General features: G+C 26.5%; 1 protein-coding gene across 21 annotated transcripts in view; it reads left to right on the forward strand.

The window, feature by feature from the left end:
• Positions 1 to 13,149, forward strand: part of LOC107442702 (uro-adherence factor A) — an 82,388-nt gene that overhangs the window by 46,462 nt on the left and 22,777 nt on the right. Inside the window, exon 1 of one of the 21 annotated variants that reach the window (XM_043045644.1) lies at positions 3,336 to 3,455. The exons of the other annotated variants lie outside the window; for them this stretch is intronic. The gene's annotated coding sequence lies outside the window, so the exon portion shown is untranslated. Of the gene's footprint in view, positions 1 to 3,335; positions 3,456 to 13,149 lie in introns of those variants that run through there. 21 annotated transcript variants of the gene reach the window in all.

Raw genomic sequence — 13,149 nt, forward strand, 5'->3', positions numbered from 1 at the left:
AGTTGTTAAAATTCATTTTGTAACAGCACTAAATGCAAGTTAATAAAAATGTTATGAACCGTTACGAGATGGAAATAGGTTAAGTTAATTTGACATTAAATTGCCTATTTGATTGATTGCCTCTTATGGTTTTGTTTTCATACGTAGTGAAACAATGTACCAATTTTATGGCAATTTAAAAATAATTTTTTTTAAAAATTAAAATCATTAGTATCTTAAATTATTTTAACAGAAATTAATAATTTTTTTAAATTCTTAATCTTAATTTTTTTACTATTACTATTAGCAGATTATCGACATTAAATGTTAGAAAAAATGGTATACAATTGGATTTCGAGAGGTTAATATCCTGACTACTGGAATTTTTAAAGGGAAAAAAGTCATTTTAAAAATAGAAAAAGATAGTAGATATAGAAAAATTATAAGTAGTTCAACATATGGGCTTGAAATAGTTTATATATACTTTACACTAAATTTTCTGAAATGAATTACGACTACTGTTACACTTAATATAATTCTTTAGCGTGGTTCAAAAGTTGTATGAGAACATTTCGGTCATGGTATATATACCGGTTATGTTCAAACTAAAAAGTAAAGGATTCCCGCTGCAGTACGCTTAAGTAAACATTTTTATTGCAGCCCGTTGTGGGCCAGGGACTTCATAGAGTTTTAAGCTCCACAATTTCATGACCAACAGCAGCTATGTAGTCAACACTGCGCACAAGCCGTCACTACTTTCCCGACAAGCTGGTACCTATCGATCCGTGGGTGGGCTTCCAACCGCCGTTGAGGATTTATAATTGAATTAATAAAGTTATTTGGAATCAAAACCTATGTATCTTTCTAATCCTCATTGGATCAGAGACATGGGTGTCTCTGGTTATCAATAATATTTACAATTAAATCGGGGACAATAATAAATATGCATTGCTTTAAAGCTTTTATAAGCAAATATAATATTAGAAATGAATATTTCAACTTGTTAAAGATAAGAACGAGAAAAACAAAAGTACTTTAATTAAAGCAGCAATAGGATAAAGGGTAAAAAAAAATTGACTTTAGCTGAAATGGATTGAGGCAGATACTTAGCCTCTTTTTTTTTGGCTTCTCTGCATAAGAACATAGTCTCATATTGTAACTTTGTATCTAAATGCTTGAACCATTTCTCCGTGGCAGCTAAAGTTCAAACACTTCCATTTTGATATAAGATATTAATATAGATCTTTTATTTTAAACTTGCCCATTTCCGGAAAAAACAATAGATCTACACACTTTTAGCTAAGACTTATGAAAAATCGTTTAATTTAAAAAATATTTTATATTATTGACATTCTGTAATAAAAAAAAAGAAGAAAAAAAAAGCTTCAGAATTTTTTTTAACACTATTTCTTTTCTTTATTTTCTTTTTTATTCTCGAAAAAGACATAATTACTTGATAAAAATTAATAATTTTAAATAGTTTATGCTTACTGTAATAATTCTATGGTTGCATTTTTCATGTAAATGGTATCTTAAAAAATTATTTTAAGATTTTTAAAAAAATAAAGAAGCAATTGAATGAATTACAATTTGAACTCAACGATTTTAATGAAGCCAAATTTATATATTGTCGCTTTATAATTGTAGTGAGTAATTATTTAGTTTAATTTATGTAAAAAAAATTTTTTTAATTAAGATTTTTATGAACATATTGTGTAAGAATTTTTAGTACTGTAAAATATATTTTAGTTCCATTTTATTTAATAACTTTTCCTTTTGAAGTTCCTTATTTTTTTCATTTATTATTTTTTCCTCCTACTTACAGCATGTTTTGAATTCGAAATTTATATTCTGATTCGTTTCAAGCATAATTATTTAAGTAGAATTCGATAGTCACTAACTTAGTTTTATTCTATTATTTTTAACCATTAAATTCCGTGTAAATGCATTAATAATTCATCACTTCCTTAATTTTAAAAACTTATGATAATTATTTGTACGAAATGTCAACGTAATCTATTTTTTAAAATAAATAGAAATTTCATACCTATAGTTTTTTTTTTGTAAATGTTTTTTTTTAAACTTAATAATAAGGAAAAAAAGGTATATCCTGTCCTTGCAGATACGAACGAGAGTTAATAAAAGCATAGTTTAGTGTCATCTTGTTTGTGGGAAATTTATTTTTAATATTCGAGCTAAGGATTTTTTTAAATTTTTTTTTATCTTGAATAATGATTAGTAATATTTTTATTTGCTTATTTATTAATGCATTGGTCCATTGAAAAATTTTTGAGGCATTTTTGTGTTGTAAGTTATGTTTTATAAATCAATCGTACATATTTTAATGAACCCTGACAACCTCCGAAAACTTCTGGGTGTACTTATCAAAAGCATATTTAAAACTTATTTTCACGGCCTCTGATTTTTCATATATCGCTGTCTTACTTCACAGAATCTTAACTAAAAAGAGTAAGAAATTCCTTTTTCTTATTCTTTTTCTTAAATATTTGAACTGCTTTGTGTTACTTGTAAATTTTTTTTTTCTTGCCGTGATAGGCGGTTTATCTTTAATCGCACGAAAACGAAACAAAAGCAGCGGTTCCGCATGAAAATATTTTTAATGTATTCTTCTTTTTGGAAATTAAAGTGCCACTTAAAATAACGATTGATATAATGACAGCACCGGGAGGTAGTTTAAAAATCGAAATAAGCGCTGGTGCCGGTCCAACTATATTCCCGATATATTTTTTTCTCGATCTAATGAGCATTTGTACAAAATATAATTATTATAATTAATTTTCATAATTTATCATTAAGATTTCAATAAATTTCCTTTGCTTCCCTTGAAAAGTAAATGTACATTTATTCAAAACAAGATTGTATTGTCAGATTTTTACATTGACATTTATTTTAAAAAAAAAATATTTTTATGAATAAAAATATATTTATTATTCGTTTTGTAAATATGTATTTGCATTACACTTTTAAATTCTTTATCGAGAATGTTGTTATGTTAGATTATTTCTATAATCTTATCTATCTTTAGAATATTAAATTATTTTTTAAATGTTTTTTTTCTAAAACTAAATTAAGTCGAATTTCAAGCCACCTGTTGCAACGAAACCTGTTTTTTAAGAATCGGGAAAGTGGCAACTTTGAACTCCCAGTAGACGCATTAGTAACGCCATCTCGTGACGAGTGTAAACAAATCGCGCGTGGCCGAATTAATCTGAAATGAGATTTGTTTGGTCATTAGTTGGTGTCCTAAATCATATGTCTCTGATGTTGATAAACAAGTATGCTTAGTTAATGAAAGGTCAGCTATGTTAATTGGCTCTAACTTTAAAATACAATAATTAGTTTTCGAATTGGGATTGTTACAGTTAAAACAATCTCATCTTCAAAAGTTAGGATTGGTGATTTACCTTTGTATTGAGCAATACAGTGTCTATTTTTTTGGTGCTTCACCTGAACTGGTAAATATTAATTAATTTTATCGAAGTTGTAATCATCCATTAATTTTGAAAGTTTTTAAAGTAGCTGATATATCTATAATTTAAATGACTATTAAAGATTATTTGTATATGCCGTTTGAAATATTTGTTAATAAAGTAGTTGCATTACTTAAACTTACGGACTTTTTATTTAAAAAGTTATTTATTGATGTTTGATTATAAATATTTTGGAATGTTTTTAATTTCTCGTTTAGAAGTTCTGATTACCAAAACATTTAATTATCTGTGGATTACAAATAATTAAAGAAAATGTTGATCACGAATAAAATAATTAATAAAAATGTTGATTACAAATAAAATAATAATTGTATTGTAAAAGTAAGGTATTTAAAGATAAGTGATAATTTTGTTACGAATTTTGGGATTTTCCATATCTAATTTTTAAATATTTCTAGTGTTTGTCGAAACCAATTAACTACTGTTGTTTTTTTGAAACTGATGTTTTATAAAATGAAAAAAAGACATTTTCTTTTAAAAGGAGATATGTGATGCTTTGGAAATTTGTGATTGTATTTTCAGTTTTAAATGCTGAATGGTATCTCTAGTGTGTTGAGAAAGATTCTACTTGATAATTAAGCTGATTATAATAGCTTACTGATAAATCAATTGAAAACTTACTGGGTTTTTTCTTGATTTTTATAGTCTTTACTCTTTTTTTTTTTAAAATCTTAATTCGATTTTATAGTTTTCTAATCACTTCCTTTAAATATGTTTTATGATATCAGAAAAATATAGATCAGTATAAGTTATATTGGATTAAGTTTTAACCATTTGTTACAATTTTAATTGTCATCATTTATATCAAGTTTTGCAGATTTTCAACATATTTGAATGCACTATGTTTGAAGTTTTATAATGAATTCTGTATAAAATTTCAATACTGTATAAAGTTTCAATTTTATAATGAATACTGTATAAAAATTTTCAATTTTAACTTTTGAAACTTTTTGTAAAAGCGAGTGCACATAAATGTTGTAACAAAGCAAAGCAGAGGCGTTGTAAGGGTGAGGGACATGGTTTTTGATACTGAAAATGAGAAAACTTTGTTTTATATTTTAACCTATAGGATAGGTATGGGTTATGAGGGCAATAGCCTTCACGTCTCTGTACATTAAAATGTAATATAAGTTTAATCATTTTTACAGGATTATTTAAACAAGTACTAAAACCTAAATTCCTCGCAACTAATGTGTGTTATGTATCCTTGATAAAATTGAGAGTTAATTCTAATCTTGAAAATAAAAATAATTATAAAAAATTAAAGATGTCCTTTTAAGAAAAAATAAAAATGTATAACCTATACATATTTGATTTAAATAAATGGGGTTCTAATTTAACTCTTTCATCTCATCTAAAAAAGAATATTTTAGAACCTCTTAAAATCTATTCATTATAGTGATTCTGGTGTTTGTAAAAAGTGTCAAATAATGAATAATATTTCTCTGATCAACATACTGACATAAAATTTAATATGAAAGTAAATGAACCTTATTAATTCTTTAATAATTGTAAAACTCTGACTAAACATGTGTATCTTAAAATGTTGATTAATAAGGTGATTACTTTATAATGGACACACCTCAAAAAGTGGGAACCATTATGTTAACAGCAGCTAATTTAGAATTCTATTAATGTTACATGAATATGTTAATTTCTTAGGCAATATACTTTTATATTTAATATTTAAATAAAATATTTCTATATCTTTTTTCGTTGAGTTGTAGCATCAAATTATCTTTAACAGTAAATTTGAATATTATTCACTCTTTTATAATTGAAAATTGTAACTAAACTTGTGTAATTGTTGATTAATAAGGTAATAAACAATTACTTCATAATAGGTAGACCTCAAAAAGTGGGAACAATAATGTTAACAGCAGCTATGTTATTGTTCTGTTACAGGGTTGGCAGGTTTTTGACAGTTTAAACCATGGTTTAAACCGTCACGTCAAAAACCTNCTTTCATCTCATCTAAAAAAGAATATTTTAGAACCTCTTAAAATCTATCCATTATAGTGATTCTGGTGTTTGTAAAAAGTGTCAAATATTGAATAATATTTCCCTAAACAACATACTGATTTTTGTTACTATTATTACCAGTTATAGTTTGCGTCTACAGAGTTCTCCCTTGGAATAAAAAAAGGCAGGTCACTTCGTCTCAGAAAAGGTCATTTTGAAAGGGCACCCATTTAAAACTGTAAAAATTTATTAAATTGTGTAATATTATGTAATAACTGAATTTGATCCTCAACAATTTTTAAATTACGCTCTTATACTATTTTATGTATATATTTCAAAAAGTAATTCTCCCACATTATCAAAACAAGAGAAAAATGTATATTTATAAAAAATAATTAAAGGCATGCTAAAAAACAGTCTCTGAGCATAAATTTTTTCCAAAGAAAAAGTAAACTAAAAAATATTATTAATTGATAAACAACTTGAAAGTTTTTTTCTATATTTTATACTGAAAATTATGAGAAAGAAAAACATTTTGAATTGCACATTTCTTAAAAAAGTATTTATTTAAAAAATAACTTCACAATTTAAAATCATAAAAAAAATTCATTAATATCCACTCACCTTCAAAAATAGAGAAACTTATAAAAATTTAACCAGTTGAGAATAATCCTAACAAAAAAATATTTGCAATAGCAATCAGAATTAAACCTAAACACAGATAACTTGTGTGTAATTATTATTTTAGCATTGAGTTATTTATTATTTTTTTAAATGGAATATGAGTAAAAAAACAGTGTTTTTAAGGGATGGTGGCTAATTTTTATAAAAAAGGCTAAGAGGGTATAAGTATAGGAATGATAGGGCAAATACGAAGACTGTCCTTCTAAAAACGCTTAGGGGGGGGGGGTTACTGTATCGAAGTTGAAATCAGTTTTTTAAAGTATTAACTTTTGTAGAGTAGACTAGTTTAAGTTTCAGATAAGTAACAGCCCAATGCATCAATCTGCTGTCAAAGTTAGCAATATATTGAATAGGGGCAAAATGGAAGATATATACTGATTAAGCTGAATTTTCTTCTTCGGAATTTACTACTGAAATCAATATCCAATGTTGTCACAGGTTTCAAAAGCTAGTAAACTAAATTTTTTTTTTTTTTTTTACAATTTAGAAAGGTGTACCTTATTAGCATTAAGTATGTATTTGCTTATAACAAGTTCGCTGTTGTGCCAATTCCATCTGCTATTGTGAATTGTTTTAGATATTATGTAAACCAACCTAATAATATGAAAGTTTTTATTTGCTGTTATGTTTATTTATGATAAGGAAAAGTAGTTGAAAATAATTTTGTTTGTAAAAATCTGTGTGATTTTTATTGAAATGAACTAATTACAATGACTCGAATTCCTTGACAATGGACGATTGTTTCATCAAAACTAAAATATTCCAAAATATTTTATTTCACAAAGATTTGGTATTTATTGGGATAACATATAAACCAAATAATTTTTTTCAGTTGCCCTTGCAACTTCATCTACTAATTTTTTTAAAAAATTTTCAACTAACTTAAAACTTGTTTCACAGAAGAGATTTAGCTGTAGCGAAAAAAAGCAATTGTTAATATTGCTCTAAAATTTTAAGTAGATTTTTGTATTCATTATTCTAAATGCTTATGTTTATTGGGCTCAGTTTTACATAAAATTTAATATGAAAGTAAATGAACCTTATTAATTCTTTAATAATTGTAAAACTCTTACTAAACATGTGTATCTTAAAATGTTGATTAATAAGGTGATTACTTTATAATGGACACACCTCAAAAAGTGGGAACCATTATATTAACAGCAGCTAATTTAGAATTATATTAATATTAATGTTACATGAATATATTTATTTCTTAGGCAATATACTTTTATATTTTAATAAAATAATTCTATATCTTTTTTGTTGAGTTGGTAACATCAAATTATCTTTAACAGTAAATTTTAAACTTATTCACTTTCTTATAATTGTAAAACTGTAATTAAACATGTGTATCTTAAATTGTTGATTAATAAGGTAATAAACAATTACTTCATAATGGGCACACCTCAAAAAGTGGGAACAGCAATGTTAACAGCAGCTATGTTATAGTTCTATAATGTTTTATTGAGTGTTGACATCAGATTATTTTTAACAACAAATTTCTGGAAAAAACTATCATTGTTGATTACATTACATGATTTGAACAATCCCATATTTCACTTTAAGGAAATAGCATTTTGTTGCAAAAATATTTCTTAAAAGCATAATCTTAAATATTTGAGAAATTATTTTAAAGATTGTTGTATAAGTGTAAAGTACTATCTTTAGTCTATCAATTTTCTGTTAAAATAATAGTACTGTTTCCTGCATTAATCTTTTCAGAACACTAAATTGCTTTTTTAAAAATCTTAAAGTTATCATCAAAGTTGCTCTGTAACCATTCTATGTAAACTTAGTATTCTTATTTTTATTTGTAAACTTGTTGACAGAATATAAAATATATTTTTTTTCCCATTTGCCCAGTTAACTTCATCATGAATGTCCAAAATTTACCTTTTGGGTTGAAAAAAAATAGAGAGCTTTCCTAATATAAAAACGGGAAAACAGTTTTATTACTTTATATATTGCATCGAAATAAAATAAAAAAAAGTCAGCTATATAAATTAGTTTTTCGAAAAGAAGCTCGTTTCATTTTTCCATTCAAAATTTTGTTAAACTTGATGAATTTTATCTGCATTTGAAATAGTTTTTAATGTAATAATTTTAAAAAAAAAACTTCCCTTCTACTTATAACATTAACTAACCTCTTAATTGCAATTTCTCTAAAAATTATTGATTTAGCAGATGAGTGCAAAAACAACGAACTAAAAGTTATAGTTACGTCAACTAAAAGTAATGTCTTTCTTTCTCTTTTCTAATTTCATTCAATTTTCCTTTTTGAAATCTCTTTTAATATTTGGACTATAATTTTTAATATTTTGTATAAATTTGTACAATCGCCAGGTTATGATTTTAGTGTCATGATTTTTATTTAGGCCTGGATTTTGATGACGTTTATCTGTTTGGATTTAACTCTAAGGACATTTTTAAATTAAGGTTTTTAAGGCATTTTGATATTTTTGTTTAAATTTTTCTATCACTTTTGGATATTTTTTTTAAAAATTTTGAAATATTTTTTTGCGTGAAAACCTTCAAGTTCAGTGAAATTGCCTTTTCTGAAGAAATAGCAATTTTATTTTGTAAACTATGTGAATTAGAATTTGTGGTTGAGCAAGGATTTACTACTCAGCAGATAAGGGGGAATACAGAACTGTTCAGTTTACTGGAAGCAAGTATTTCAATGTTTGCTTGAGAATGTAATTCATCCATAGGATCAAGGAAGTCACAATTTATTAAATTATAATGTAGGGTTTTTGTGTCTTCAAATATTCCCCTAGAAAATTTGAATCATTTTTAATCTTGCTAGTTTTTAAAAAGAACACGCTGCTGACCATTTAGTTTAAAATGACAATTGCTTCAAGGGAACTTGAAACAAAATTAGAGATAACGTAAAAGATAGAAAAAATATGTGTTAATTGACGAAACAATTTTTGTTATTTTTGCATTAAACATGGATTTCAAATTTAAATGGAAATTAAATCCCGATATACATATTTAAATATAATTATACTTCACCCCTAGTAGCTATAGTCCATGTTGGACCATAGCTATGGCATATCAACAATTATATGTTTTAAGGCATTTTAGAAAAGAAATGTTTCAGATTTAAAATCTTGTTTAATTAGGGAATTTATTTTAATATTTTTAGGGCATTTTTTCTTTCTATTTTTAAGGCTCTTTTTCTATTATTTAATCCGGTCTCATTATAGGTAATACATATTGAGATAAATGTTTTAGTAATTCTAGATTGAATAGGTTATTTCTGTTCTTAAGTCTGATTATAAACGTGTTATAATGATATGCTGTACCCATTTTGGTCGGTTAGTTTTCTAAATGCCTTTAATATTACATATATATTGTGCGGTGTGTCATCAATTTCCTTTATAAAAACCACATTCGACCTACTCAAATGCTATTGCGTCGTCGATTCACCTGTTATTTTCTAACACGCATCAGAAACACGTTTTTGTACGCTGTTTCAATTTCCCTTACTTTCAGTATTTGTTAGAGAACTGCTCTGCTGGGTTTTCGATTGACTTGACAATCATCTGAAATCCTGTACCGTGTTTGATTATCTTCAATCACCCTCCTTTTTTTTTTCTTTCTTTCTCGCATCTCGAATTTGCGTTGCGATTTATTATTATTTTTTTCTCGAGAAGTTCGAAAGAATAATTCTACTTTAGAATGGGATCGTCTGCTCTTTTGATTTCCCGCGCTTAGCCTTGAAAAAGTAGAATGAACTCTCCATCACCTACCTTTAGATTTAAGTGGGACGCGGTTTCATGTTTTTCTGCTTATATTATATTTTAATGATAATGGAAATGAAAAAAACCGGGATTTATTGCTTCTTTTATTTTTTTACGTTCATTTTATCCTCTCGTTTCGTATATTTTAATATATTCTTTTACAAATTTTAAACCGTCGTTAGACTTTGAAAGCCCCGTGCATTCGGGGCAAAATTAACAGTTGCCATCAGCCGCAAAGCGAATAACAAATGGCAATTGAAATATTGCCTACTAATCGCCACTTTTTTCTTCGAACTCTGACTTCACGTGCACTGTGTTATTATTTTTTAAAAAAAATGGAATTTCTATGATAATTTTGTGATATTCTGAAAATAATAGTTTAAAATTATCCTATTTTTGCCCTATACCTGCCCTGCGCAAAACATTTTGCAAGATTTTCATCTTTCATTTCAGCGAAACTTCTCATTTATCATTAGATTTCGGTCTTAAGTATGGTTTGTTTATTTAAATTTTATTTTTTGATAAATTTCCATTTTCCATTATTTAGGCGCAAGTAAATTCAACAATTATTTTATTTTTATTAATTTGTTTTTATGAATAAAAATAGTTGGATTTACTGTACCAGTAATACAAATAAAATGAATAAAAATAGTTGGATTTACTGTACCAGTAATACAAATAAAATGAATAAAAATAGTTGGATTTACTGTACCAGTTGAATTGTTAATTAGAAATTGTTATTATCTGCAGAAGTCCTTTTAAGGGAAATTTGTGCTTGATAACGGACCCCTCACAAATTTTGTTGTAAAAAAGGACTTTGCACAAAATATTCTTTCTTCAAAAATGATCCTTTCACATTATTTTCCATTTAAAAAATTGACTCTTCACAAATTTTTTTTTTTAAAAAACGAAGTCGATCACGTTTTTACGTTTTTTAAAAACTATATTTTCTAGAAAGATATGGTAACTTTTGGAAAGGACCAATTTAGGCAAAGTTTTAGATTCAAAAGATAATGAGTGATATTTTCAAAAATTTAACAAATGCAGGAGTAGCTTTCGCAGAAAATTTAAAAATAATACTGGGTTTTGTGTTTTTTCACAATCTAAGTGTTTGCATGCATGCAAAGGAAAATAATATCGATGGTATGAATGAATGTTGTTCAGATTTTTTGGTGGGGGGGGGGGAAATGAACAAGTGGGTTAAGTTCTTCTATTTTTTCCCACTTGATGTTTCTGATGAGTGTGCGTATTTAAGTGGGTGGAAAGAGTAAACAGCAAAAATAATTAAGTCTAGTTTCAGTAATTCATGGATTAATCTGATTAACAAGGCGGTGTTTTAACTTTTTTTTTTTCTTCAACTGAGCGAAAAAGGAACAGGAAGAATTGATTCTTATTGGAAAATATTTTTTTTTTATTATTTTTATTTATATTTTTCGACTATTTAATTTTATATTTTACTAGAATAAACAAACCAGTATTGTAATTTTTTTTTTATAAATTAAATTCATTTAAAAAAATTACTACTTTTTAATATATTTGTTATGAAAAATATTTTTATTTTATATTAGGAATTAACAAACTTACATAACAATTTTGTAAAGTTATTAAAAAATAATTTCTTATTTGAAGTTTTTGTAGTTCGTGTTTTAACAAACTTCTGCCCAATGTTTTTTTTCTCTTTTAATTTGCTTGTGAAATAAATAATTATATCATTTGGTTATAAAAACTGCATGGTTCAGAGAGCTTATTTTGTATTATCTATGAAAATAACAAATAATTACCTAGTTACTTTTACGCGATAGAAGAGTTATATTTTCTTGTAGTAAATTTTTTTATAGTAAAATAATTTTATCTCAACACTTAATTTTCCTCTCTTTCTTGATGCTTTTTTTTTCTAATTAATCCATTTATACGTTTTGCTAGTTATCTTTAAAAATTACACTCCACAGAACCTCTTCAGTAAATAATTTTATCTAGGTTTCTAAGTTTTATAACTTTCAAGAATTAGGGTGAAATTTTTATTTTATTTTTATCTCGTGCTACTAAGTTTTGAAACCATATGCCATAAAAATGTTACATTAAAACCACCTAAATTTTATGATTTTAAGTAAAAATATCACTTATCAGTCTCAAATAATGGATGTATGTACTTAAGTTGTTGACTTGCTACTTGACTAATAAGTTTGATAAAGATATTTGTTTCAAGTTGCANATTATAGAATATTTTAAAAGACTCAGCGGATGATGGTGATGACCAAATGGTTGCTGTTGCAGATGGATTTTATATTTTTCATGGAATTTATGAGAAGTTATATCCTTACCAACGTCTTGGGGTGTCATGGATGTATGACTTATTTAAAAAATGCAAAGGTGGTGTGTTAGGGGATGATATGGGGTAAGCGCAATAAGTTTTATTTTGTATATATTCAGATATACAGTGCACAGGGTGTGTAGCGTTTTTATAAAGTGCTTAAAGGTGCTTATTTTCATTGGATGTTTTTAAAAAGTGCTTGATTTTCCCTTTTCGAAAATGATATTTTTTTTACCATGTCGATTTTCGGCACCTATTATGCAAAAGCGTGCTTTTCACATTGCTCTATTCATCATTTTCACAATTCATTTAACCACAATCCTTTTTGGCCTTCAATTGGTCCATAGTGTATGAAAGCCGCAATCAATTTACATGTTTGATAAAATACTTGCAAGTCCGCATGTGTCTACTGAGCTGAGTTCGAAGAGATTTTAACTCTTTCATGTGTAACTCTGCTGCATTTTGCTAGATATTCTTAATTTCCGGCTTCATTTTTCTAACCGAAAAATCTCTCAATCTTTTTATGGTGGCTAATATAATCTATTAAAGAGTTCTTTGTCAGAAACTAGTTATTTTATCATGATCATGTAAAGTCTGAAAATTATTTTGCATTTTGTATATAGTGCTTGACAATATTTTTTGAGTGCTTAAAAGGTGCTTATTTTTTGCTGAAAAATTTGGCTACTCACCCTGACTGGGGTATAAAAATGTGTTATATATTTTATACACAAGGTTGCCACTTTCAAAAAAAATTTCAAAACTGATAAAAAAAAAAATTTTTTTTAAAGGGATGTTTACTACTGTATCATCCACTCTTTATTTTTTTATCAGGAGACAGAGAGAGTAAATTTCTGGTATGTCGGATGTAGAAGTCTAACGCTGCAAATTTCTAAAATTAAAAAGAGAAAAAAAATGAAGTAATAATTAAGATGAGGATGACGTAGAATCCATTGCA

This window comes from Parasteatoda tepidariorum, chromosome 2 (assembly GCF_043381705.1).
Source record: "Parasteatoda tepidariorum isolate YZ-2023 chromosome 2, CAS_Ptep_4.0, whole genome shotgun sequence".
Lineage (NCBI taxonomy): Eukaryota > Metazoa > Arthropoda > Arachnida > Araneae > Theridiidae > Parasteatoda > Parasteatoda tepidariorum.